The 27,807-nt window shown below is 53.7% G+C and overlaps 4 pseudogenes; all 4 read left to right on the forward strand.

Moving 5' to 3' along the window:
- The first annotated feature begins 9,607 nt into the window (after positions 1–9,607).
- Positions 9,608–14,350, forward strand: LOC132578944 (uncharacterized; annotated as a pseudogene).
- A 578-nt stretch (positions 14,351–14,928) lies between these two features.
- Positions 14,929–15,821, forward strand: LOC132578945 (tyrosine-protein phosphatase non-receptor type 11-like; annotated as a pseudogene).
- Positions 15,822–15,848: 27 nt separating this feature from the next.
- On the forward strand, positions 15,849–16,980 carry LOC132578946 (tyrosine-protein phosphatase corkscrew-like; annotated as a pseudogene).
- A 103-nt stretch (positions 16,981–17,083) lies between these two features.
- LOC132578947 (tyrosine-protein phosphatase non-receptor type 11-like) lies at positions 17,084–24,801 on the forward strand (annotated as a pseudogene).
- Positions 24,802–27,807: the final 3,006 nt, after the last annotated feature.

Below are 27,807 nucleotides of genomic sequence, written 5' to 3' on the forward strand. Positions count from 1 at the left end.
CTTCAATGTGTGGTTTGTTTGGTGTAGTGGATAAGAGCCAGTTTGGTGTAGTGGTTGAGTGCATGGACTCTCATCCAGGAGAACCGGGTTTGATTCCCCACTCCTCCACTTGCACCTGCTGGCATGGCCTTGGGTCAGCCAGAGCTCTGACAGAGGTTGTCCTTGAAAGGGCAGCTGCTGTGAGAGCCCTCTCAGCCCCACCCACCACATAGGGTGTCTGTTGTGGGGGAGGGAGATAAAGGAGATTGTGAGCTGCTCTGAGACTCTGAGATTTGGAGTGGAGGGTGGGATATAAATCCAATATCATCATCGTCGTAATTTGTATACGTCAGGCACTGCAGGTCCCTCGGGTGAAACCAGAGCATAAAATGGAACGCACATTTGGTTCTTTCACTGCTTCTTCCCCAGAGATTCTCGGCTCAGTTCAGACATCAGGACCAAATTTCATGGTGGTTGTGACAGGCATGCACCTGGTAGCTGGTAGGCTTCCTGTACCTCCTTCCTTCTCTTAAAGCAGGGGTGGGGAACGTCAGGCCTGAGGGCCGTAAGATCACTTGGTCTGGCCCTTGGGGATTGCTGGGCCGAGCCACTCCCTCCCTCTCTTGTGGGCATTGTGAAGGGCTGCTGCTGGGGTATTTGGGTGCCTTTAAAGGTCTGCTGGGAGCAGCTGGAGGGAGGGCTGGCAGGAGTGGGGGGTGGAAGCCAGCTCCCACCAGTTCAATTTGCACGTGATTATCCCAGATGGTGTGGCCTAATATGCTAATGAGTGTGTGACCTATTATACTAATATTAGGGGATGTGGTCTAATATACCTGGACCTAGGCATTTGTCTAGGGCAGCAGGCCAGTGTGTGTGTGTGTGCGCGCTGAATTAGGCTCTCGCCACGTGACTTCAAATAGAAAAACAATTATTTGCATGAATTTTGCCGGCCTGAATTCTCCTTTGGCAGAGCACTGTTTTTTAATTGATATTTTGTATGGTCCGCGAATGATGTTATATCCAAATGGCCCTTGGCAGAAAAAAGGTTCTCCACTTGTCCTAAAGACTGAAGAGGAGTGAGTGGGACAAAATTCCAAGAGCGCAGGGCATAGGCAGGCCAGGTCGCTTGGGGAGGGGGGGGGCGCAGAGGGGCTTAAGGGTCCGTGGGAGTTCTCAGTAGCCTCCAACTGGAATTCTTGGATCTGTGTGAGGATTTGCCAACTAACACTCAGATAGACTTCCACTATAGAAGCAGAGGTGAAGATTTAATGATATGTTACTAGTTCAGACCTTCTCCAAATGGAGGCTATTGCCAGAAGTGAGAATGAAAGCCATAGACAAAATTGAGTAAATATGAAAACCTCCTAATACGTGACATGAAACAGTGCACAGAAAACATGGCTTCTCATCTCCTGCAAAGTGAAGGTCGTTCTCAATGTCTGCTGGTGGAGAGGGGAAGAAAACATTCTCAGGCAATAAATAAAGGAAATAAGAGTGGTTAACCAAGCATGAAAAAACACGGCAGGAGACAATGTATGGGTCCTGACCAGTGTTCCCTCTAGGCTAGCTCACAGATTTTTGACCACCAGCTCACAGACTTTTGCTTTCGCTCAGGAAGGATGGCCCCAGAGCACAATAACTTATGCAGTAGCTCACAACTTTAATGAAATTTCCCAGTTCCCAGAGGCCCCCTAGGGTGTGGAAGGGTGGGGTGTGTGAGAGTGCCGTACCGTCGCTGTCCCCAGATAACTGCATGAGTGACCGTATTGTAGGCTCCTTTGTGCAAACAATAATATGAGAGTAGAAAATGAGTCATGGACTTCTTATGGTTCTGCTTTGCCTTCTGTTAGGGACTTGAGTCCAATGGAAGCCATAGGAGAGGCACACAATTTTAGTCACTCCTAAGGACCACTTTTATCAGAAACGTCAATGGGCGGAGGGTGCAGCCCCCAGGTGACTCTCCTGCTTGCACTGAAAGAGGTGGCTCCAGACAAAACCCTCAACCTTACCCAGCTCAAGAATGCCACTTAGAGCACTTGGGGTTTCCATTAGAAGAAGCCATTCCTTTCCAATCCACATGGGCCCAATTCAATGGATGAGGCCAATAAACTGAAGCTCAATCCAGACAAGACAGTTGGCCAGCAGGTGCAAGTAGAGGAGTGGGGAATCAAACCCAGATCTCCTCCAGGGTATATAGCCCCTTCTATCTGCTCCAGAAATTTCCCCAGCTACGTCCACAGCAATCACATCAAAGTCAGGTGACTGTCTCCTACTCTATGTGGGGATGCCTTTGACAATGATCCCAAAATGTCAACTGGGTGAAAAAATGACCACCAGGCTACTGTCAGAGGTTTGTTGCAGAGATCCCGTGTGTCCCCGTGCTGAAAGCTCTGCCCTGGCTCCCCATCTGTGTCCAGGCACAACTCAATGTGCTGCTTCTAAGCTTTAAAGCCATGGGTGGAGATCTTGCTACAGTAACACACACACACCCCTCACCGCCACACACATTCACAAACATCATCCTGATAACAAAATGTCTCCTGACTCCCAAGCCAGATCTGGGTGGGATACAGAAAATGCATCACGTGGATCAAAAAACCCAGAGACACCCAGGAGACATCTGCTTGGGCATTGTGGAGCCTGGTTGCTAAGTGACAGGGTCACGCCCTCCTTTGTAACCTCCCCAACCTGCTGATGAACTGGGCACTGGCCACTTGGTTAGCTTTGGGGGTGATAGTAAGCGGAGGGGGCAGTGGGACATTTGCTTCTAGGTGGCCTCTGTCTGCAAAGGATGCTGGGAACTCTCCCAGAGGCCTCTGGGGGAACCACGGATAAACAGCCCCCAAGCGACCCTGTCTGGGGTGGCCAGACCTTCCGGGCCAGGGGGGTTGTGACCCCTTTCCCTGCCTCCCTTCTTCAGAGCCTCTTGGCCAATGGGGGGGGTTCATTTCCAGGGAGACCGGTCCCTTCTCAGCACTAGTGAAAGCGTAGACCACCCCCCTTGCCCTCAGCCCTACAGCAGGGACCCACAGGGCATCCTTCACCTTGCTCAAAGCCTCCCTCTTATAACGTCCAGGCCAAGAAACAACAGGCCAATTTTCTGCGGGCTGTTAAGACCATCTGCAAAGCCCGCAGGAGATCAGGGCACAGGACGCTGCCTTTTCCAATGGAGGCCGTGGGGGAGGCGGTGAAGGTGAGTGAGACTCCGGGCCAGCATCCTCATGAGAAGGGGGTGGGTGGGAGGGCCCCGGACTGCCTGGGAAGGGGCTGGGGGTGGAATTCTGCCTCCTGATTGGTTGTTTTCCTGGGAGGTGTTTGTGACAGGGAGATGGTTCAAGCCTTCACGTTTCCTCCTGCCCTGGAAACGCTTGGGGAAGGCAGGGTGGAATCCCTCTCTCCCCAGAGAGCCCTGAGGACTCCTGAGCAGGTCTCCGAGATGCAAAAGAGCCTGACTCAGCGTGGGGAAGGGAGGGGAGAGTGTGGGGCGGGAAGGGACCCACTAGAGCCCACGGAGCGCTGACCTCTTCTCTTTTGCCCTCCGTCCCTCTCTTGCAGGACATCTCACAGGAATCGGCGTTCCAGCCATCCCCTAATTTCATCAAGGGGATGGCTGTGATTTCCAGCATCAGGTACGCCTTCTGGGGAGGGGAACTTTGTCCCCAGCAGTCAGACAGAGGGGAGCTCAGTGAGGCGGAGGGGAGGAAGCGGGACACCTCGGGGCAGAGCCAGGAAAAGGGAAAGATCCCCTGGTCCTTGAGGGGAAGAGGCTGCCCAGGGGGCCCTCAGTAGTGACAGCCACATTCCGAGGGCAGCCCCAAAGAGCAAGGAAGGGGTTTGTTCAGAGATCGGCCAGACTGGAGCTCTCCCCCCTATGACATCACAGAGGTTCGCTTCACCCCAGGAAACCATGACTGATGAGCCGGAGGGTCCCGCCCTGTCCTCCCTCCAGGCTTCCTGGAGGCTCCTTTGCTCTCTTCCCCGAGGCCTTCTGCTCTGAGCTGACTCTGCCCCCTTGTGGCCCGTGAGGGAGTGGGGGGTGGCTCAGGGGACAGGTGTCTCTCCCTTCCCGGACGGAGTCTAATCCTGCCCTTCCATCCTGACAGCCGATTCCAGCCGCCCCTGGAGCAGGAGGTTCGCGGCCGGGTGGTATCCTGGGCTCTCCGGACCACCCTCAATGGGGGCCCAGGCGGGGCCGACCACCCGGGCCAGGTAGGTTCCCTGCCCTTCGCCTGGTCGAGGGTGTGGCAAACGGGCCTGCTGGTCCGGCGGCGCCTGAGGCCGTGCCTTTCCTGGAGCGCTTTGGGGAGCGCTGCGCTTCTCAGACGAGGAAGGAAAGAGGCCCCGGAGACGGGGTGCTCAAGCCCCATGGACCTGCCTCCAGCAGGAGAGTGAGAGGCGGGCCTTCCAGGCGCGCTGCGGGGAAGAGGCAGGGAGGGGGATCCAGCACCCCCTCACCAGCTCCGTCTTCCTTGCAGCGACTGCAGGTTGAAGCGGAGGCGGGCCTCCTGCGGATGCTGCAGGAGCTGCTAGGAGAGGACCCGCCCGCATTGCATCTGGTGAGCATACTTCAAGTAAGTGTGCAGGAGAGAAGATGGCGGCCCCCGTTGAGGCAGGCTGGGTGGGGGAGGGAGCAAGCCTCCATCGGCTGCTCGGGAGCCCCCCCCCCCGATGCCTTAAGGGTCCACAGCAAAGCCAGTGGCTTCTTCCCTGGGGATATGGGGCCAAGAGCCCCCAGCTGGGAGCCACTCAAGCCCCCTGAACCGGAGGGTTCCCTCCCTCCCTCCTTCCCTCATGGAAGAGCCTCAGGGCCCCCTTTCTTTTCCTTCCACTCCCCCTCTTGACGGTGCAGCTGGCCGAGGGGGCTTTTCCCTGCTGTCCCCTTGGAAGAAGACCCCTGGGCACAGAAAGCTCAGCCTGACCTCCTCCTTGCCACCGTCCCTTTCTGCCCCCACCTCCTGTTCTCCACTGCCTCGGCCATCTTCCCCTTCTTCTGCTCCCCCCCCCCCCCGGCAGGGAAAGGAGGCGGAGACATCAGAAGTGGCCCCAAGTGACCCACTGTGCTGCAGAGGGCCTCTAACACAGGGGTGGCCAAACTTGCCCAACATAAGAGCCATAGAGAAGAAATGTCAGGTGTTCGAGAGCCACAAGACAGGAATGTCAGATGTTTGAGAGCCGCAAGGCAGGGAGGGAGGGAAGGAGGGAAGAAACGAAGACAGATGCGGAGGGAGCAACTTTAACTTTAAATGCCTTCTCCAAGCCATTTGGCTTGGAGAAATAATTTAGAGAGAGAAATGCCTTCTCCAAGCTGGCAGACGAGGCAGTGGGGGCTTGGAGAGCCACATAATATGTGTGAAAGAGCCACATGTGGCTCCCGAGCCACAGTTTGGCCACCCCCTGCTCTAACGGCTGCACCACTCTCCCACTCACAGGTCCCGGGCTCTTTCTTTTGGGTCGGGAGCCTGGTGCTTGATAGAGAAGGATTCACAGTCCCCTACCTACAGGGGAAAGCCGTGGGAAGCTGGAGTGGGCCACGTGTTGAAGCTGGCCCCAGCTCCTGACTGGCGGGGGGTCCTCAGAGCCCTTCCGTTCCTCCCCCGGGAGACCTTCTCCCAGAAAGAGCCCGCCTGGCTGGCAGACCACTCCCCCGATCGCTCGGCCTGAGGCCCAAGGTCAGGAGGGATGCAGGCAGCAATCCCACAGGAGCAGAGCCCCCATTGAAAAAGGTGCCGCTTGCTTCCACAGCATCTCGCCTACTGGATGCAATGCGGACGGCCCGAGGTTCGATCGCGGGCAGCCTCCCTAGCGAGCTCCCTCCTGCTCCACGCAGCCCAGCATCTGCCCTCCCTCCAGGTAAGTGGGAGGAGTCCGGTGGTGCAGCTGGCCTCTCCCATTCCCAGGGCTGGCCTCAAGGGCTACGGAGGGGGGTGCCCATCCCCAGGTGGGGCAGGGGACAAGGGATCCCCCTCCGCCAGAAGCCAGCCTCGAAGCAACAGACAAAGGCCACGCTCTTTGTCTATTTCATGCTTCATTTGCTAGAGTGATAAACATTTGTATCATTTGTTCTATTTGTTGGAGGCTGGTTTTTGGCGGAGATGTCTCCCTTGTTCCCTGCTCTGTTGGTTGCCTGATCCCCAGGTGGGGGCCGGGATCCCCCGGTTTGGAGGCCCCCTCCCCGCTCAGGGTCTTCAGGAAGCGGGAGGAGGGGAGGGAGATGTCTGCTGGGCAATCGATTGTTCCCTATGGAGACTTATTCCCATAGGAAATAATGGAGAATTGATCCCTGGGTATCTGGGGCTCTGGTGGAGCTATTTTTTGAGGTAGAGACACCAAATTTTCAACATAGCATCCAGCATCTCTCCCCAATCTGCCCCCCACGTTTCAAAAAGTTTGGACCAAGGGGTCCTATTCTATGAGCTCCAAAATGAGGTGCCCCATTCCTTAATTATTTCCTATGGAAGGAAGGCATTTAAAAGCTGTGCGGTCCCTTTAAATATGATGGCCAAAACTCCCTTTGGAGGTCAATTATGCTGGTCGCACCCTTACTCCTGGTTCCACCCCCAAAGTCCCCAGATATTTCTTGAATTGGACTTTGCAACCCTAGCTGCGGAGTAAAGCCCCGGCTGCTTTCCCTCCATGGTGGAGCGTAGATATGAGGGCCGGGCCTCCGACCTCCAAGTCACCTTAAGGCCGACTCTGAGACAGCCTCCCCTCTCCATGCTGAGGAACCCCTTGGACGGAGAGCTCAGGGTAGGGAAGAGTCCTGTCGAAATGGGCGTTGCGTTGGACTCGCTGACGAGAGACCTCTGCCCTCTTTCTGGCTCGTTCGGTGTGGCTCCAGCTAGGAAATTTCAGCAGACACCCAAGACTCTTTGCCTCCCTCTCCCCTCTCTGCAGCTGCCCTTCCTTCAGGCTGAAGGGCGCAGGGCTGGCTTCTCCTCCCTCTGACCAGCTCTCCATTGTGCAAGGTGCTGTCTCTCTCCTGGGCTTCTTGCCCAAGTCTCAGGCGAGCCACTGTGCCTTTGGGGCCAGAGCCCAATCTTGCTGAGCATCCCTTCAGCTTCTCACCTCACGTTGTACCACACAGCCCAAGAGAGGAATGCTGGAGAATCACTCCTGGCAGACAGTGGGCCAGGGAAATGGAGGCAAAGCCCTGGGGAAGTCCCTAGCAAAGGGAGCTTCAGGACTAAACTTTTGGGACGGGCCTCCTGCGCTCCCGGCAGAATTACAAGCGGTGCCTCTTCTTCCTCTTCCTCTAGATGACTGTCGGCAGTGTGGGCCACCTGGTGGTGGAGCTGGCCGTCTCCCTGGTGGACCCCCACCTAAACATCCGGGGGAAAGCCAGGGAGGTCATCGGCCAGCTCCACCAACTGCTGCTCCGCCACCGGGGTAAGTGTGTGGGCTGGAGGGGACCCGCAGCCTTCTCAGTCGCCCATCCTCCCCTTTCTGACACTGGTACAATCAGGGCACAACCTCTGGCCACAGAGCCCGTTTCCTACCCTTTCCCTGAACAACCCTCCAGGATGCTCTTCCCACTTCTCCTCATGGCTCCCCCAAAAGGTGGGGTGGGGGGGAGAAGCACAGCAGAGCCCTTTGACGGTCCCACTCCGAAGCCTGGTTTCTGGGCTCTGGCCTTGGAAGAGTGCCACGCTGACAGGGAAGTGGGTCAGAGTCGGGGTCCAAGAGAGGAGGGCTCAGAGCCCCTTGCCTCAAAACCTGTTCCCATCCCGAGGCGAACGAAAGACCCCCAGCCAAACAGCCAGAAAGGAACACTGCTGTTCTGTGTGAGGCAGCCCAATCTCAGCTCCTCCTGTCTGTCTTCTTCTCAGGGGTGAGAAACATCAGGGTGCTCCGCTGGCCGGAGCACCCAGAAGAGCCCCGGATGGAGGGCTACCTCCAGGTAGTACATACAGGAGAGGTAAGGGGATTCTCCGTGGTGCCGGAAAGGCCTTGTCCTTGTGAGAGGGAGGGGCCAGGGGGAAGAGGGAGGTCTTTATTCCCCTCCCTGCCCAGGAAGGCCGGGAGGCAGCCGTGGGAATTCTTTGGGCAGTGATGTGAAGGGGGAGATGGCCCTCTCTGTCTCCCTCAGGAAGGCCATGGCTCAACAGGCAGACATTTTGAATTCTGTGCACCCTCAGTGTGCCAGTCCCTTACTAGCCTAACCAAAAGAGAAGGGGCTCGTCCCTGCCTCCGGGACTTCCAGGTCTCCATTGGCAAGGGAAGGAGGCAGGGGACGGAGGGAAGGTGGAGGCTGGGCTACCCAAAGGAAGAGACTCCAGAGAGCAGCCACCTCCAGGGCTTCAGCTGGAAAGAAGGGAGAGGACTCCAAGGGTGCCTTGTTGTTTTCAGGTGTTCCGGGCCCTCCTCTCTGCGGAGCAGCATAAGGAGTTCCTCCTCGCCGGGTGGGAGCAGGCCTTCTGCCTGGCCCAGGAGTGGGTGAGAGAGGGAGGGCTCCTCCTTCTCTTCTCGCTCCTGGGCCGGGCAGAAGAGCTTTTCCGGGGGGAAGAAGACGTGAGTATCTGGGTGAAGCTAGAATGGGCTGGGCAGGGGAGGGGAGGGGAGGGGAGGGGAGGAGGCCAACCTTTCAGCTGTTTGCTGAGAGAAAAGGGAGGGCATGAATCATTGGGGGCATTTCCCACCCTCCTCCAGGGCGATGACATCAGAGCCACCCTCTCTGCCCGTTTGTGGCATCTGTGGCAGGGCAGAGAGGTCCCCCCGGAAATGAAGGAGCTCCTGCCGGAGACAGGTAAGGCCCGTTTCCACAAAAGGGGGGGGCAGGGAGAGAGGTGTGTCCTCAGCGCCCCAAGAGGAGCCCAAGCTGCTCCTGCTCCACACCAAGGCCCCTCACGGGTCACCTCAGCTGGTTCCTGAGTGCCCCTCTGAAACGTGGCTGAAAGGGACCAGCCCAGAGGCTGCTGGGTCTCTTCAGTCCAAGGCCAGGCCAAAGCGGGCTCCTTCTGAGGAAGCCGTTTCCCACAGAGGGCAGGTTTCCCTTCCCAGCCTGAGACCTCATCTGGGGCGGGGAACCTGCAGTCCAGAAGCAATCCCTCCATTTCTTTTTGACATCTGTCTGTCTGTCTTCTCTTCCATCCAGAGGAGTAGGGGCAGGAGAGGAGAGCGGCCAGTCCCAGGGTGAGGCGATACCAAGTCAGTGGCAGCCATTTTCTCCCCCTGGGTCCCTCACGGAGGCTCCTCCCTTTCACTTTCCCTTCTAAGCCCAGCCCACTGTCTGCTCTCCTGTCATGGCCAACAAGGGCCTCCCAGTTCCAGGAGAGGGACGACAGGCCTCGCCTGCCTAATGTTCCTGCCCGCCAGGCCGGGCGATTCCCTTCCTTCCCGTTTCCCCTTGAAACGGCGCGCTGGCAGTGATTGGCCCCAGGAGAGCCTGGCTGCATGAAGAGGCAGGGGGGAGAGAAGGGTCATCTGGCTGAAGCTCTCTCTAGAGGTGCTCCCTCCATCCTTTGGGAGTCTCCCGAGGGGTGGGCGGCAGGGGTAGGATCTCTTCCCCCATGCCTGCTGGAATGTCCCAAGACAGGCTCAGGCAGCAGGGGGCTTTCTCCCTCCCCAGGGGTGCAAAAGCAGGGAGGAGATCTCCCCCCCTCCATTCTATCCAGTGGAGCCATAGGAGAGAATGGATCTGGCCCAGCGACCCCCGGAGAAGGGGGGGCACAAGCAGTCAGTGTTGCTGCCGCCAAAGGACGTGGGGCCAGCCCTGCGTCTCCGGAGTCAGGAGAGAGCTCCAGCCAAGCGGTGTGGTTCCCCTCTCACCCCCATGCCCCTTTTACAAGCATGTGGGGGTGACAGAGCCGAGGCTGCAGTTCTAGTGCCCTTGGCCCCGCCCCCACCCCTGCCCCAGGCAGACCCAGCAAAGCGAGGCTGGGGCGAGGCTTGCTCTCCTCCGAGCCCGATTTCCCTTGCAAGGGTTCAGAGGAAAGCACACGCCAATGCGTCACCCTGCTCTCGGCTTCCCAGGTTTGCGCAGACCTGGGGAGTTGAGAGGGGCAGGGTGGGGCAAGGGGGCCCCCCAGTACCCCTGTAGGTCAGGAGGCACTCTAGGTGGTTGCCTACCTGGCATACTCCCACGCACCGGATCTGGGCGGTGACGTTTGCAGGGGCTGCTGGAAGTGTTGGTGTGTGCCGGTGCCGGGATGGAGCCCAGGGCACAGCTGAGGCTGGAAAGCTTTCCTCGGTCACTTCTCCCTTCTTCAGGAGCCCTCTTGCTCTTTCAGAAGGCAGCAGTGACTCAGGAAAGCTCATTCATACCTGCCACATGTTGTGTTGCTTTTTCCGGTACTCCTGGCCACTTGCTTTAAAGAGGAAGCTCTGATGATGATGATGATGATGATGATGATGATGATGATGATGATGATGATGATGATATCTGTGCTATTGAAGATAGATGGCATGGGTTTCTGTTGCTTTTAAAAACTCTCTCTTTTTCAATTATCTCCCCCTCCCTCTCTGTCCAGCTTTTTGAGGCAAAACCACCCAGCCCAACAGAAGAACACTTGCTGCAAAGGGCTCCTGACGTCCAAAGCCAAACCAGGGAGTTTCCAGGTCCGGGAGAGCCAAAGCAAAACTGGGGACTTCACTTTGTCCATCAGGAGGAATGACGAAGTGACCCACATCAAGATCCAGAATATGGGGAACTACTACGACCTCTATGGTGAGAAGTTTGCCATTTTGCCTGAGCTGGTCCAGTACTACACCGAACAGCAGACTCTGCTGCGGGAGAAGAACAGCAACATCATAGGGCTGAAATACCCCTTCAATTGCCAGAATCCTGCCTAGGAAAGGTGGTGCCATGGCCACTTGACAGGCAAAGAAGCTGAGGGGCACCTGACGTCCAAAGGCAAACCAGGGAGTTTCCTGGTGTGGGAGAGCCAAAGCAAAACTGGGGACTTCACTTTGTCCATCAGGAGGAAAGAGGAGGTGACCCACATTAAGATATACAACGTGGGGAACTTCTACGACCTCTATGGTGAGCTGGTCCAGCATAACACCGAACAGTAGGGTCAGCTGCCGGAGAAGAACAGCAACAGCATAGAGCTGAAATACCCACTGAATTGCCAGAATCCTACCTCGGAAAGGTGTTACAATGGCGGCTTGAAAGGCAAAGAAGCCGAACAGCTCCTGACGTCCAAAGGCAAACCAGGGAGTTTCCTGGTCTGGGATAGCCAAAGGAAATGGAGAGACTACACTTTGTCCATCAGGAGGAAAGACGAGGTGACCTACATCAAAATCCAGAATATGGGGAACTACTACGACCTCTATGGTGAGAAGTTTGCCACTTTTCCTGAGCTGGTTCACTACACCGAACTACTACGACCTCTATGGTGAGAAGTTTGCCACTTTGCCTGAGCTGGTCCAGTATTAGACCCAACAGCAGACTCTGCTGCGGGAGAAGAACAGCAATATCATAGAGCTGAAATACCCCCTCAATTTCCAGAATCCTGCCTTGCAAAGGTGGTGCCATGGCCACTTGACAGGCAAAGAAGCTGAATGACGAGGTGACCCACATCAAGATCCAGAATATGGGGAACTACTACGACCTCTATGGTGAGAAGTTTGCCACTTTGCCTGAGCTGGTCCAGTACTATACTGAACAGCAGCCTCTGCTGCAGGAGAAGAACAGCAATATCATAGAGCTGAAATACCCCCTCAAATGCCAGAATCCTGCCTTGCAAAGGTGGTGCAATGGCCACTTGACAGGCAAAGAAGCCGAGGGGCTCCTGACGTCCAAAGGCAAACCAGGGAGTTTCCAGGTCTGGGAGAGCCAAAGCAAAACTGGGGACTTCACTTTGTCCATCAGTAGGAATGACGAGGTGATCCACATCAAGATCCAGAATATGGGGAACTACTACGACCTCTATGGTGAGAAGTTTGCCACTTTGCCAGAGCTGGTCCATTGTTACACCAAACAGCAGCGTCTGCTGCGGGAGAAGAACAGCAATATCATAGAGCTGAAATACCCCTTCAATTGCCAGAATCCTGCCTTGCAAAGGTGGTGCCATGGCCACTTGACAGGCAAAGAAGCTGAAGGGCTCCTGACGTCCAAAGGCAAACCAGGGAGTTTCCTGGACTGGGAGACCAAAGCAAATGGGGGGACTTCACTTTGTCCATCAGGAGGAATGACGAGGTGACCCACATCAAGATCCAGAATATGGGGAACTACTACGACCTCTATGGTGAGAAGTCTGCCACTTTGCCTGAGCTGGTCGAGAACTACACCGAACAGCAGCCTCTGCTGCGGGAGAAGAACAGCAATATCATAGAGCTGAAATACCCCCTCAGTTGCCAGAATCCTGCCTTGGAAAGGTGGTACAATGGCTGCTTGACAGGCAAAGAAGCCGAACAGCTCCTGACGTCCAAAGGCAAACCAGGGAGTTTCCAGGTCTGGGAGAGCCAAAGCAAAACTGGGGACTTCACTTTGTCCATCAGTAGGAATGACGAGGTGATCCACATCAAGATCCAGAATATGGGGAACTACTATGACCTCTATGGTGAGAAGTTTGCCACTTTGCCAGAGCTGGTCCAGTGTTACACCAAACAGCAGCGTCTGCTGCGGGAGAAGAACAGCAATATCATAGAGCTGAAATACCCCTTCAATTGCCAGAATCCTGCCTTGCAAAGGTGGTGCCATGGCCACTTGACAGGCAAAGAAGCTGAAGGGCTCCTGACGTCCAAAGGCAAACCAGGGAGTTTCCTGGACTGGGAGACCAAAGCAAATGGGGAGACTTCCCTTTGTCCATCAGGAGGAATGACGAGGTGACCCACATCAAGATCCAGAATATGGGGAACTACTACGACCTCTATGGTGAGAAGTCTGCCACTTTGCCTGAGCTGGTCGAGAACTACACCGAACAGCAGCCTCTGCTGCGGGAGAAGAACAGCAATATCATAGAGCTGAAATACCCCCTCAGTTGCCAGAATCCTGCCTTGGAAAGGTGGTACAATGGCTGCTTGACAGGCAAAGAAGCCGAACAGCTCCTGACGTCCAAAGGCAAACCAGGGAGTTTCCAGGTCTGGGAGAGCCAAAGCAAAACTGGGGACTTCACTTTGTCCATCAGTCGGAATGACGAGGTGATCCACATCAAGATCCAGAATATGGGGAACTACTACGACCTCTATGGTGAGAAGTTTGCCACTTTGCCAGAGCTGGTCCTGTGTTACACCAAACAGCAGCGTCTGCTGCGGGAGAAGAACAGCAATATCATAGAGCTGAAATACCCCTTCAATTGCCAGAATCCTGCCTTGCAAAGGTGGTGCCATGGCCACTTGACAGGCAAAGAAGCTGAAGGGCTCCTGACGTCCAAAGGCAAACCAGGGAGTTTCCTGGACTGGGAGACCAAAGCAAATGGGGGGACTTCACTTTGTCCATCAGGAGGAATGACGAGGTGACCCACATCACGATATACAACGTGAGGAACTTCTACGACCTCTATGGTGAGCTGGTCCAGCATTACACCGAACAGTAGGGTCTGCTGCCGGAGATGAACAGCAACACCATAGAGCTGAAATACCCACTCAATTGCCAGGATCCTACCTCGGAAAGGTGTTACAATGGCCGCTTGAAAGGCAAAGAAGCCGAGGGGCTCCTGACGTCCAAAGGCAAACCAGGGAGTTTCCTGGTCTGGGATAGCAAAAGCAAATGGGGAGACTACACTTTGTCCATCAGGAGGAATGACGAGGTGACCCACATCAAGATCCAGAATATGGGGAACTACTACGACCTCTATGGTGAGAAGTTTGGCACTTTGCCTGAGCTGGTCCAGTACTACACCGAACAGCAGCATCTGCTGAGGGAAAAGAACAGCAATATCATAGAGCTGAAATACCCACTCAATTGCCAGAATCCTGCCTTGGAAAGGTGGTGCAATGGCCACTTGACAGGCAAAGAGGTCGAGGGCCTCCTTACGTCCAAAGGCAAACCAGGGAGTTTCCTGGTCTGGGAGACCAAAGCAAAAGAAGGGACTTAACTGTGTCCATCAGGAGTAAAGAGTAGGTGACCCACATCAAGATCCAGAATATGGGGAACTAGTACGACCTCTATAGTTAGAAGTTTGCCACTTTGCCTGAGCTGGTCCAGTACTATACCGAACAGCAGCCTCTGCTGCGGGAGAAGAACAGCAATATCATTGAGCTGAAATACCCACTCAATTGCCAGAATCCTGCCTTGGAAAGGTGGTACAATAACCACTTGACAGGCAAAGAAGACGAGGGTCTCCTGACATCCAAAGGCAAACCAGGGAGTTTCCTGGTCTGGGAGAGCCAAAGCAAATGGGGGGACTTCACTTGGTCCATCAGGAGGAATGACGAGGTGACCCACATCAAGATCCAGAATATTGGGAACTACTACAACCTCTATAGTTAGAAGTTTGCCACTTTGCCTGAGCTGGACCAGTATTACACCAAACAGCAGCATCCGCTGTGGGAGAGGAACAGCAACATCATAGAGGTGAAATACCCACTCAATTGCCAGCATCCTACGTCGGAAATGTGGTATAATGGCCAATTGATAGGCAAAGAAGCCGAGGAGCTCCTGACGTCCAAAGGCAAACCAGGGAGTTTCCTGGTCTGGGAGACCAAAGCAAAAGAAGGGACTTAACTGTGTCCATCAGGAGGAAAGAGGAGGTGACCCACATCACGATATACAACGTGGGGAACTTCTATGACCTCTATGGTGAGCTGGTCCAGCATTACACCGAACAGTAGGGTCTGCTGCCGGAGAAGAACAGCAACATCATAGAGCTGAAATACCCACTCAATTGCCAGGATCCTGCCACGGAAAGGTGTTACAATGGCCGGTCGAAAGGCAAAGAAGCCGAACAGCTCCTGACGTCCAAAGGCAAACCAGGGAGTTTCCTGGTCTGGGATAGCCAAAGCAAATGGGGAGACTACACTTTGTCCATCAGGAGGAATGACAAGGTGACCCACATCAGGATCCAGAATATGGGGAACTACTACGACTTCTATGGTGAGAAGTTTGCCACTTTGCCTGAGCTGGTCCAATACTACACCGAACAGCAGACTCTGCTGCGGGAGAAGAACAGCAATATCATAGAGCTGAAATACCCCCTCAATTACCAGAATCCTGCCTTGGAAAGGTGGTTCAATGGCCACTTGACAGGCAAAGAGGCCAAGAAGCTCCTGACATCCAAAGGCAAACCAGGGAGTTTCCTGGTCTGGGAGACCAAAGCAAATGGGGAGACTACACTTTGTCCATCGGGAGGAAAGAGTAGGTGACCCACATCAAGATATAGAATGTCTGCAACTTCTACAACCTCCATGGTTAGCTGGTCCAGCATAACACCGAACAGTAGGGTCTGCTGCCGGAGAAGAACAGCAACATCATAGAGGTGAAATACCCACTCAATTGCCAGGATCCTACCTCGGAAAGGTGGTACAATGGCCACTTGACAGGCAAAGAACCCGAGCTCCTGACGTCCAAAGGCAAACCAGGGAGTTTCCTTGTACGGGAGAGCCAAAGCAAATGGGGAGACTTCCCTTTGTCCATCAGGAGGAATGACGAGGTGACCCACATCAAGATCCAGAATATGGGGAACTACTACGACCTCTATGGTGAGAAGTCTGCCACTTTGCCTGAGCTGGTCGAGAACTACACCGAACAGCAGCCTCTGCTGCGGGAGAAGAACAGCAATATCATAGAGCTGAAATACCCCCTCAGTTGCCAGAATCCTGCCTTGGAAAGGTGGTACAATGGCTGCTTGACAGGCAAAGAAGTCGAGGAGCTCCTGACGTCCAAAGGCAAACCAGGGAGTTTCCTGGTCTGGTAGAGCCAAAGCAAATGGAGGGACTTCACTTTGTCCATCAGGAGGAATGACGAGGTGACCCACATCAAGATCCAGAATATGGGGAACTACTACGACCTCTATAGTTAGAAGTTTGCCACTTTGCCTGAGCTGGACCAGTATTACACCAAACAGCAGCGTCTGCTGTGGGAGAAGAACAGCAACATCATAGAGGTGAAATACCCACTCAATTGCTGGCATCCTACGTCGAAAGGTGGTATAATCGCCAATTGACAGGCAAAGAAGCTGAGGAGCTCCTGACGTCCAAAGGCAAACCAGGGAGTTTCCTACTCTGGGAGACCAAAGCAAAAGAAGGGACTTAACTGTGTCCATCAGGAGGAAAGAGGAGGTGACCCACATCACGATATACAACGTGGGGAACTTCTACGACCTCTATGGTGAGCTGGTCCAGCATTACACCGAACAGTAGGGTCTGCTGCCGGAGAAGAACAGCAACATCATAGAGCTGAAATACCCACTCAATTGCAAGGATCCTGTTTCGGGAAGGTGTTACAATGGCCGGTCGAAAGGCAAAGAAGCCGAACAGCTCCTGACGTCCAAAGGCAAACCAGGGAGTTTCCTGGTCTGGGATAGCCAAAGCAAATGGGGAGACTGCACTTTGTCCATCAGGAGGAATGACGAGGTGACCCACATCAAGATCCAGAATATGGGGAACGACTACGACCTCTATGGTGAGAAGTTTGCCACTTTGCCTGAGCTGGTCCAGTACTACACCGAACAGCAGACTCTGCTGCGGGAAAAGAACAGCAATATCATAGAGCTGAAATACCCCCTCAATTTCCAGAATCCTGCCTTGGAAAGGTTTTACAATGGCCACTTGACAGGCAAAGAAGTCAAGGAGCTCCTGACGTCCAAAGGCAAACTCGGGAGTTTCCTGGTCTGGGAGAGCCAAAGCAAATGGGGGGACTTCTCTTTGTCCATCAGGAGGAAAGACGAGGTGACCCACATCAAGATCCAGAATATGCGGAACTACTACGACCTCTATGGTGAGAAGTTTGCCACTTTGCCTGAGCTGGTCCAGTATTAGACCCAACAGCAGCCTCTGCTGCGGGAGAAGAACAGCAATATCATACAGCTGAAATACCCCCTCAATTGCCAGAATCCTGCCTTGGAAAGGTTTTACAATGGCCACTTGACAGGCAACGAAGCCGATGAGCTCCTGACGTCCTAAGGCAAACCATGGAGTTTTCTGGCCTGGGAGAGCCAAAGCAAATGGGGGGACTTTACTTTGTCAGTTAGGAGGAAAGAGGAGGTGACCTACATAAAGATATAGAATGTCCGGAACTTCTACGACCTCTATGGTGAGCTGGTCCAGCATAACACCGAACAGTAGGGGCTGCTGCCGGAGAAGAACACCAACATCATAGGGCTGAAATACCCACTCAATTGCTAGAACCCTGCCTTGGAAAGATGGTACAATGGCCGCTTGAAAAGCAGAGAAGCCGAGGGGCACCTGACATCCAAAGGCAAATCAGGGAGTTTCCTGGTTTGGGAGAGCCAAAGCAAATGAGGGGACTTCACGTTGTCCATCAGGAGGAATGACGAGGTGACCCACATCAAGATTCAGAATATGGGGAACTACTACGACCTCTATGGTGAGAAGTTTACCACTTTGCCAGGGCTGGTCCAGTGTTACACCAAACAGCAGCGTCTGCTGCGGGAGAGGAACAGCAATATCATAGAGCTGAAATGCCCTCTCAATTGCAAGAATCCTGCCTTGGAAAGGTGGTGCCATGGCCACTTGACAGGCAAAGAAGCTGAAGGGCTCCTGACGTCCAAAGGCAAACCAGGGAGTTTCCTGGACTGGGAGACCAAAGCAAATGGGGGGACTTCACTTTGTCCATCAGGAGGAATGATGAGGTGACCCACATCACGATATAAAACGTGGGGAACTTCTACGACCTCTATGGTGAGCTGGTCCAGCATTACACCGAACAGTAGGATCTCCTGCCGGAGAAGAACAGCAACATCATAGAGCTGAAATACCCACTCAATTGCCAGGATCCTACCTCGGAAAGGTGGTACAATGGCCGCTTGACAGGCAAAGAAGCTGAGGGGCTCCTGACGTCCAAAGGCAAACCAGGGAGTTTCCTGGTCTGGGATAGCAAAAGCAAATGGGGAGACTACACTTTGTCCATCAGGAGGAATGACGAGGTGACCCACATCAAGATCCAGAATATGGGGAACTACTACGACCTCTATGGTGAGAAGTTTGGCACTTTGCCTGAGCTGGTCCAGTACTACACCGAACAGCAGCATCTGCTGAGGGAAAAGAACAGCAATATCATAGAGCTGAAATACCCACTCAATTGCCAGAATCCTGCCTTGGAAAGGTGGTGCAATGGCCACTTGACAGGCAAAGAGGTCGAGGGCCTCCTTACGTCCAAAGGCAAACCAGGGAGTTTCCTGGTCTGGGAGACCAAAGCAAAAGAAGGGACTTAACTGTGTCCATCAGGAGTAAAGAGTAGGTGACCCACATCAAGATCCAGAATATGGGGAACTAGTACGACCTCTATAGTTAGAAGTTTGCCACTTTGCCTGAGCTGGTCCAGTACTATACCGAACAGCAGCCTCTGCTGCGGGAGAAGAACAGCAATATCATTGAGCTGAAATACCCCCTCAATTGCCAGAATCCTGCCTTGGAAAGGTGGTGCAATGCCCACTTGACAGGCAAAGAGGCCGAGAGGCTCCTGATGTCCAAAGGGAAACCAGGGAGTTTCCTGGTCTGGGAGACCAAAGCCAAAGAAGAGACTTTGTCCTTTGGGAGGAGAGAGTAGGTGACCCACATCACCATATACAACGTGGGGAACTTCTACGACCTCTATGGTGAGCTGGTCCAGCATTACACCGAACAGTACGGTCTACTGCTGGAGAAGAACAGCAACAGCATAGAGCTGAAATACCCACTCAATTGCCAGGATCCTGCTGCGGAAAGGTGTTACAATGGCCGCTTGAAAGGCAAAGAAGCCCAACAGCTCCTGACGTCCAAAGGCAAACCAGGGAGTTTCCTGGTCTGGGAGAGTCGAAGCAAATGGGGAGTTTCCTGGACTGGGAGACCAAAGCAAATGGGGGGACTTCACTTTGTCCATCAGGAGGAATGATGAAGTGACCCACATCACGATATACAACGTGGGGAACTACTACGACCTCTATGGTGAGAAGTTTGCCACTTTGCCTGAGCTGGACCAGTAGTACACCGAACAGCAGCGTCTGCTGAGGGAAAAGAACAGCAACATCATAGAGCTGAAATACCCACTGAATTGCCGGGATCCTACCTCGGAAAGGTGTTACAATGGCCGCTTGAAAGGCAAAGAAGCCGAACAGCTCCTGACTTCCAAAAGCAAACTAGGGAGGTTCCTGTTAGGGGAGAGCCAAAGCAAATGGGGAGACTACACTTTGTCCATCAGGAGGAATGACAAGGTGACCCACATCAAGATCCAGAATATGGGGAACTACTACAACCTCTATGGTGAGAAGTTTGCCATTTTGCCTCAGCTGGTCCAGTACTACACCAAACAGCAGCGTCTGCTGCTGGAGAAGAACAGCAATATCATAGAGCTGAAATACCCCCTCAATTACCAGAATCCTGCCTTGGAAAGGTGGTGCAATGGCCACTTGACAGGCAAAGAGGCCAAGAGGCTCCTGACATCCACAGGCAAACCAGGGAGTTTCCTGGTCTGGGAGACCAAACCAAAAGAAGAGACTACACTTTGTCCATCGGGAGGAAAGAGGAGGTGACCCACATCAAGATATATAATGTCTGGAACTTCTACGACCTCTATGGTTAGCTGGTCCAGTATAACACCGAACAGTAGGGTCTGCTGCCGGAGAAGAACAGCAACATCATAGAGCTGAAATACCCACTCAATTGCCAGGATCCTACCTCGGAAAGGTGGTACAATGGCCACTTGACAGGCAATGAAGCCAAACTCCTGAAGTCCAAAGGCAAACCAGGGAGTTTCCTTGTATGGGAGAGCCAAAGCAAATGGGGAGACTTCCCTTTGTCCATCCGGAGGAATGACGAGGTGACCCGCATCAAGATCCAGAATATGGGGAACTACTACGACCTCTATGGTGAGAAGTCTGCCACTTTGCCTGAGCTGGTCGAGAACTACACCGAACAGCAGCCTCTGCTGCGGGAGAAGAACAGCAATATCATAGAGCTGAAATACCCCCTCAGTTGCCAGAATCCTGCCTTGGAAAGGTGGTACAATGGCTGCTTGACAGGCAAAGAAGTCGAGGAGCTCCTGACGTCCAACGGCAAACCAGGGAGTTTCCTGGTCTGGGAGAGCCAAAGCAAATGGGGGGACTTCTCTTTGTCCATCAGGAGGAATGACGAGGTGACCCACATCAAGATCCAGAATATGGGGAACTACTACGACCTCTTTACTTAGAAGTGTGCCACTTTGCCTGAGCTGGACCAGTACTACACCGAACAGCAGCGTCTGCTGAGGGAAAAGAACAGCAACATCATAGAGCTGAAATACCCACTGAATTGCCGGGATCCTACCTCGGAAAGGTGTTACAATGGCCGCTTGAAAGGCAAAGAAGCCGAACAGCTCCTGACTTCCAAATGGAAACTAGGTGGGTTCCTGTTAGGGGAGAGCCAAAGCAAATGGGGAGACGACACTTTGTCCATCGGGAGGAATGGCGAGGTGACCCCCATCAAGATCCAGAATATGGGGAACTACTATGACCTCTATGGTGAGAAGTTTGCCACTTTGCCAGAGCTGGTCCATTATTACACCAAACAGCAGGTTCTGCTGCGGGAGAGGAACAGCAATATCATAGAGCTGAAATACCCCCTTAATTGCCAGAATCCTGCCTTGGAAAGGTGGTACAATGGCCAATTGACAGGCGAAGAAGTCGAGGAGCTCCTGACGTAAAAAGGCAAACCAGGGAGTTTCCTGGTCTGGGAGAGCCAAAGCAAATGGGGGGACTTCACTTTGTCCATCAGGAGGAATGACGAGGTGACCCACATCAAGATCCAGAATATGGGGAACTACTACGACCTCTATGGTGAGAAGTTTGCCACTTTGCCTGAGCTGGTCCAGTGCTATACTGAACAGCAGCCTCTGCTGCAGGAGAAGAACAGCAATATCATAGAGCTGAAATACCCCCTCAAATGCCAGAATCTTGCCTTGCAAAGGTGGTGCAATGGCCACTTGACAGGCAAAGAGGCCGAGGGGCTCCTGACGTCCAAAGGCAAACCAGGGAGTTTCCAGGTCTGGGAGAGCCAAAGCAAAACTGGGAACTTCACTTTGTCCATCAGTAGGAATGACGAGGTGACCCACATCAAGATCCAGAATATGGGGAACTACTACGACCTCTATGGTGAGAAGTTTGCCACTTTGCCTGAGCTGGTCCAGTACTATACTGAACAGCAGACTCTGCTGCGGGGAAGAACAGCAATATCATAGAGCTGAAATACCCCCTCAATTACCAGAATCCTGCCTTGGAAAGGTGGTGCAATGGCCACTTGACAGGCAAAGAGGCCGAGAGGCTCCTGATGTCCAAAGGGAAACCAGGGAGTTTCCTGGTCTGGGAGACCAAAGCCAAAGAAGAGACTTTGTCCATTGGGAGGAGAGAGTAGGTGACCCACATCACCATATACAACGTGGGGAACTTCTACGACCTCTATGGTGAGCTGGTCCAGCATTACACCGAACAGTAGGGTCAGCTGCCGGAGAAGAGCAGCAACATCATAGAGCTGAAATACCCACTCAATTGCCAGGATCCTACCTCGGGAAGGTGTTACAATGGCCGGTCGAAAGGCAAAGAAGCCGAACAGCTCCTGACGTCCAAAGGCAAACCAGGGAGTTTCCTGGTCTGGGATAGCCAAAGCAAATGGGGAGATTGCACTTTGTCCATCAGGAGGAATGACGAGGTGACCCACATCAAGATCCAGAATATGGGGAACTACTACGACCTCTATGGTGAGAAGTTTGGCACTTTGCCTGAGCTGGTCCAGTACTACACCGAACAGCAGACTCTGCTGCGGGAAAAGAACAGCAATATCATAGAGCTGAAATACCCCCTCAATTTCCAGAATCCTGCCTTGGAAAGGTTTTACAATGGCCACTTGACATGCAAGGAAGCCGAGGAGCTCCTGACGTCCAAAGGCAAACCAGGGAGTTTCCTGGTCTGGAAGAGCCAAAGCAAATGGGGGGACTTCTCTTTGTCCATCAGGAGGAAAGACGAGGTGACCCACATCAAGATCCAGAATATGGGGAACTACTACGACCTCTATGGTGAGAAGTTTGCCACTTTGCCTGAGCTGGTCCAGTATTAGACCCAACAGCAGCCTCTGCTGCGGGAGAAGAACAGCAATATCATAGAGCTGAAATACTCCCTCAATTTCCAGAATCCTGTCTTGGAAAGGTTTTACAATGGCCACTTGACATGCAAGGAAGCCGAGGAGCTCCTGACGTCCTAAGGCAAACCATGGAGTTTTCTGGCCTGGGAAAGCCAAAGCAAATGGGGGGACTTTACTTTGTCAGTTAGGAGGAAAGAGGAGGTGACTTACATAAAGATACAGAATGTCCGGAACTTCTACGACCTCTATGGTGAGCTGGTCCAGCATTACACCGAACAGTAGGTTCTGCTGCCGGAGAAGAACAGCAATATCATAGAGCTGAAATACCCACTCAATTGCCAGGATCCTGCCTCGGAAAGGTGGTACAATGGCCACTTGACAGGCAAAGAAGCCGAGCTCCTGACGTCCAAAGGCAAACCAGGGAGTTTCCTGGTATGGGAGAGCCAAAGCAAATGGGGAGACTTCCCGTTGTTCATCAGGAGGAATGACGAGGTGACCCACATCAAGATCCAGAATATGGGGAACTTCTACGACCTCTATGGTGAGCTGTTCCAGTATTGCACCGAACATCAGCGTCTACTGCGGGAGGAGAACAGCAACATCATAGAGCGGAAATACCCCCTCAATTGCCAGGATCCTACCTTGGATTGATGGTACCATGGCCTGTTGACAGTCAAAGAAGCCGAGGAGCTCCTGACGTCCAAAGGCAAACCAGGGAGTTTCCTGGTCTGGGAGAGCCAAAGCAAATGGGGGAACTTTGTCTTGTCGGTGCTGATGAATGAGGACAAGACTGACACAGGGGACCGGAAGCCCCGTCTGACCCACATAATGATCCGGTATCAGCCGGATGGGAAGTACGATGTCAGAGGTGGTGAGCACTTTGACACCCTCACAGACTTGGTGGAGCATTACACGAAGAACCCCATGGTGGGAAAGTCTGGGGCTGTGGTGCATCTGAAACAGCCTTTCAGCACCACAAGGATCAATGCAGCCAACATTGACAACTGAGAGAAGGAGCTGAACAAAACAGCCGACCAAAGCGAGAAGTCCAAGCAAGGACTCTGGGAAGAGTTTGAGAGGTTGCAGCAACAGGAGTGTAAACTCCTCTATCCTCGGGAATAAGGGCAGTGTATGGGAAACAACGGGAAGAATCGCTACAAAAATATCCTTCCCTTTGACACAACGTGAGTGGCTCCCCAAGACGTGGATGAGAGTGCCCCCCGTTCCGATTACATCAATGCCAATTATATTGAGAATATGGACAGGGAGGAGCGACCCTGACGGTTCAAGCACTTCCAGTTCTTCAGCTAGTCGGACCATGGGATTCCCAACGAGCCAGGAGGCATCCTGCACTTTCTGGACCAAGTCAACCAAGTTCAGCAAAGCTTTGCAGATACTGGGCCGATTGTCGTACACTGCAGTGCTGGAATCGGACAAACTGGCACCGTCATCGTGATAGACATCTTGATGGACACCATTTACAGGCAAGGCTTGAATTGCGACATCGATATTCCCAAGACAATCCAGAGGCAGGGCTCTGCAATGGTACAGACCGAAGCACAGTCCAAGTTTGTCTATATGGCTGTGCAGCAATACATCGCTAGGGGCGCCCAAGGGCAAATGGTGCCCGAGGCAAACTCCGAAGCCCGCCCTCCACAGTGCCCCGCCTCCCCCCGGATCCCTCCCTTGGCCACACCTCCTCCCACCCTTCCCTCCCAGGTCAATTTCAGTGCCGGGGAGACGGTGCTCGAGCGTCACACTCCCTGGTGGGCCATCTAAAGCCGCCCCCCCGCTGCCGCCATGCCAAACATCTGATAAAGACTACGAACGCCTAAGACTCACTCAAAGTCAGCACTGTGGGGCCAGCCAGCTGACAGGCCACAGCAGGAAGGAAAGGGCCCATGCTGCCGCTCCCTCCTCCCACTTCCTTCCCCTCCAGGAAGTGGGAGGTGGCGGTGGTGGTGGCGGATGCCCTTTCCTTCCTGCTGCAGCAGGCCAGCCGGCCCCACAGCACTGACTTTGAGTAAGTCTTTCGCGTTTGCAATCTTTATCAGGTGGGCGGCGGTGGCAACGGGGTGGGGGTCGGCTTTAGATGGCCTGCTGGGGAGTGTGGGGCTCGAACGCTGGCTCTCCGGCACTGAAATTGACCAGGGAGGGAAGGGTAGGAGGAGGAGGCATGGCCGAGGGGGGGAAGCCGAGGGGAGGTGGGGCGTTATGGAGGGCAGGCTCGGGAGTTTGCCAAGGGCACCATTCGCCCTTTGGCCACCCTGACGATGTATTGCTGCACGGCCACGTAGACAAACTTGTACTGTGCTTCGGTCTGTACCATTGCAGACCCCTGCCTCCACACCATCTGGATTGTCCTCGGAATATCGATGTTTGCCGAGGGAGGGAGGGGGGAGCCCAATTCGGCACCCCCTACCTCCCCGCGCCCTAGGCAATCCCCAACTTTGGCTAGTGGCAGGGCCGGCCCTGAACATCACCACCGAACAGAAGCGGCTAGAGGAGGAACAGAGAAACACATGGAAAGAGCGGGAATACTTGAATATCAGATACCTTCCAACAGAGAAACCCAGGTCCCCTTCACCAGGGGCTGATGATGAATCGTCCTTCGTCTATGAGAACCTCAAGGTCAAGACCCCAACAGTTGCGGAGAGGAACAGCTTCGGGAGATAGTAGTTTGAGAAGCGCATGCACGGACTTCAGCGAGAGTTGTGCCCCTCCGCTTCCCTCACCTCTATTGCAGCCGTCGCTGCCAACACCTCACCACCGCTCCGACACCTCAGCACCGCTTCAACATCTCACCACCGCTCCGACACCTCAGTACTGCTCCGACATCTCACCACCGCTCCGACACCTCACCACCGCTCTAACACCTCAGCACCGCTTCAACATCTCACCACCGCTCCGACACCTCAGCACTGCTCCGACACCTCAGCACTGCTCCGACATCTCACCACCGCTCCGACACCTCAGCACTGCTCTGACATCTCACCACCGCTCCGACACCTCAGCAGTGCTCCAGCACCTCAGTACCGCTCCGACATCTCACCACCGCTCCGACACCTCAGCACTGCTCCGACATCTCACCACAGCTCCGTTCCTTCCTTTGTTCTCAAAGCACCACTGAGCTGAGAAGAAAAATGCATCTCAACAAATGTTAAAACGTCTGGTTATCAATGACCATTTTCACACTCCTCCCCCTTTCTTTTTTCTGTACCCTTTTCCTAATTACGTATATAATAAAAATTATAGGAAGAATCACTAAGTGCAGCTGCGGAGCCCTGTTGTCCTCATGGGCGAGTCCTGGGGGATTCTTTGCTGTGTGATTGGCTCTGGGGAAAACGGGGAGGAGTCCCAGGAGGATCTCAAAAGCACAGCCACAACAATCCCAAGCAAGCGGGGAGGGGGGTTGCAAGCTTTTGCAGGAAATGGGAAGGGAACACAAGAGAACTTGGGGGGGGGGGCTTCCTGAAACTGACCAGGGTTTGCAACAGACACGGCAGCAGCAAAGCCTTTTCTCCCCTGCCCAGCCCCTTCACTCAGGGCCTGGAGGATCCGCGGTGGAGCCAGAGGGATCAGTGCGGGGGGGGGGGAGTTACTCTCCTGCTCCAAAGATTTCCTGGTGCGTGCCCTAAAATAGCCTGGCGACCCCCCCCCCCCCCAGTCTTTTCAATGGGGCACACAGTGCAGTATTTTTAAAAAATTTACCATGGCACAGATATTATTTCCAGCAGAGAAAAATTCCCACCGACTGGTGATATATTTCTAAAGATGAAAGAAGCATTCCCTGCTTTTGAGCAGAGCTTTCTCCCTCAACATGGTGTTTGCCAGGCCTGTAATCTCAGTGGGAGGGGGGAGGGCTGTGGGAGCATTGCCCCTGACTTCCAGGGGTTACTCTGGGGCACAGCCTACTCCCCCCCCCTTTTTTTTTGCCATGGCTGAGCCAATGAAGCAGCAAGAGCCAGAGGCAGGAGAGATGAGCAGGGCACAGGGCACTGCAACAGCAAAAGCAGCAGGCAGAAAGGAGGAAGGAAGGCGGAGGAGGGGGAGGGGGAATGGATGGAGCTGCTGGCTGCAAAGTGCTGGGGAGGGAGAGAAGGAGGGGGAAGGAAACCCCCCTGTTTGCATGCAAAGGGCACTCCCTTCTTGGCTCCGAAGGCTTAGGGTTGGCTGCCTCAACTTGGCCACTTTCAGAGCCTCCAGCTTTTGCCTCTACCCAGAAAGCTTCTGAGAATCAGCAAGGCCTGCAGTGGATGGGAAAGGGGGCCCCTTGACTTTTTAAAAAGCCGCCCAACATTTCAGAGCCTGGCTACAGCCCTTGTTTTTGCTGCTGCTGCTGTCCGGCCAGGAAAGGGAGGGAAAGAAGTTTTCTTGGTTGACGATTAAGGGTGCAGAGAAGGGGGAGGATTACAGGAGAATGTTGTTGCCCTTTGCTACTGGTCACGCATGAGCCTGGAGGAAGTAGAGAAGGAGGGAAGCCGGACCCAAGCTATCCGTGCTCAGTTTGCAGGTGGGAGAGAGGAAGAAACAGAAAGAGCAGCCCCGGGGAGGCTGGGTCCCGATCTTTTCTGGCAAAATGCACAGCCTTGGGACTGCATCCTGAGTGTCAAGTGCCTTGCCATGAATCATGCTTTAGTATTAGTTTGCTTGCTATGCTGTGCTTCCTTGCTGCTCTCGCTTCCTTATCTGTGTAACAACACCAAGATTCCTTTCCGCTGACCTGAGAAGTTACTAAGGAAACTCCAAGGCCAAAGTATTGATAGTGAGCACCTGTTTTGAGAAGAGACTGGACAGTTGGGGAGAGGAGGACCATTATCCTAAGTATATATAAAGGGGAGGGTCACTTGCTTGGCCCGCCAGTCTTAGCAAAACCCATTTTGCTACCAGTATCATCAGTGACTAAATAAACTGCCATTTATCCAGAGGACTGTTTGTATTGCTTGAATTACTGGGGTCTTGAGTCACTGAGCTGCAGTGGGAGTAATAATGTTTTAAATGGATCATCAGCCCTGGCCCCAAAAACCCCTCATCTGGCTCAGTTTTTTCGAGGGAGGCTCCTCTGGGAGGGTTTTTTAGGGGGGGGGGAGAGTCAGATGGGCGGGAGGGGCAGAGAGCACTGGGCTCACCTGCTGGGGAGATGGGAACAGATGAGAGAAGGCGACTATTACAGTGGCGTCCTAGCCCTACATTTTCATGGCTAAAAAAACACAAATGCGGAGTGGAGATTTCAACTCTTGATTTAGCATTCAAGCACTAGTCTCTGCAGCCAATTTTTTTAAAAGCAAGACTGGGGGGTTGTACAGCAGTGAAGGGGGGGGGATGGCCGAAGATGGACCAGTGGATGGAATGACTTTGAGGGGGGAGGGAGGGAGGCGTCAAGGGGAAGCAACAAGAGGAGGGAAATCCAATTAAATAATCCTGCTCCAAAAACTCGCCAGCTTGGAACCAAACTTATAAAAAGTTGCCCCAATAGTGCTCTCAGAAGACTTTGGGGGGGAGGGCGCCAATTGAAAGTGAAGGGAGCTTTCAAGGGAGGAAAAGAAATGTAGAAACATACCCCCCCCTCTCTCTCTCTCAAACACACACACACACACACACACACCAAATTTATGGATGCTGAAAGCAATGAGGAAACCGCAAGTGATAATAGGCCTTTGTTGGTCTTAAAGTACCACTGAA

The sequence above is a fragment of the Heteronotia binoei genome, chromosome 11, assembly GCF_032191835.1.
Source record: "Heteronotia binoei isolate CCM8104 ecotype False Entrance Well chromosome 11, APGP_CSIRO_Hbin_v1, whole genome shotgun sequence".
NCBI classification, from domain to species: Eukaryota; Metazoa; Chordata; class Lepidosauria; order Squamata; family Gekkonidae; genus Heteronotia; species Heteronotia binoei.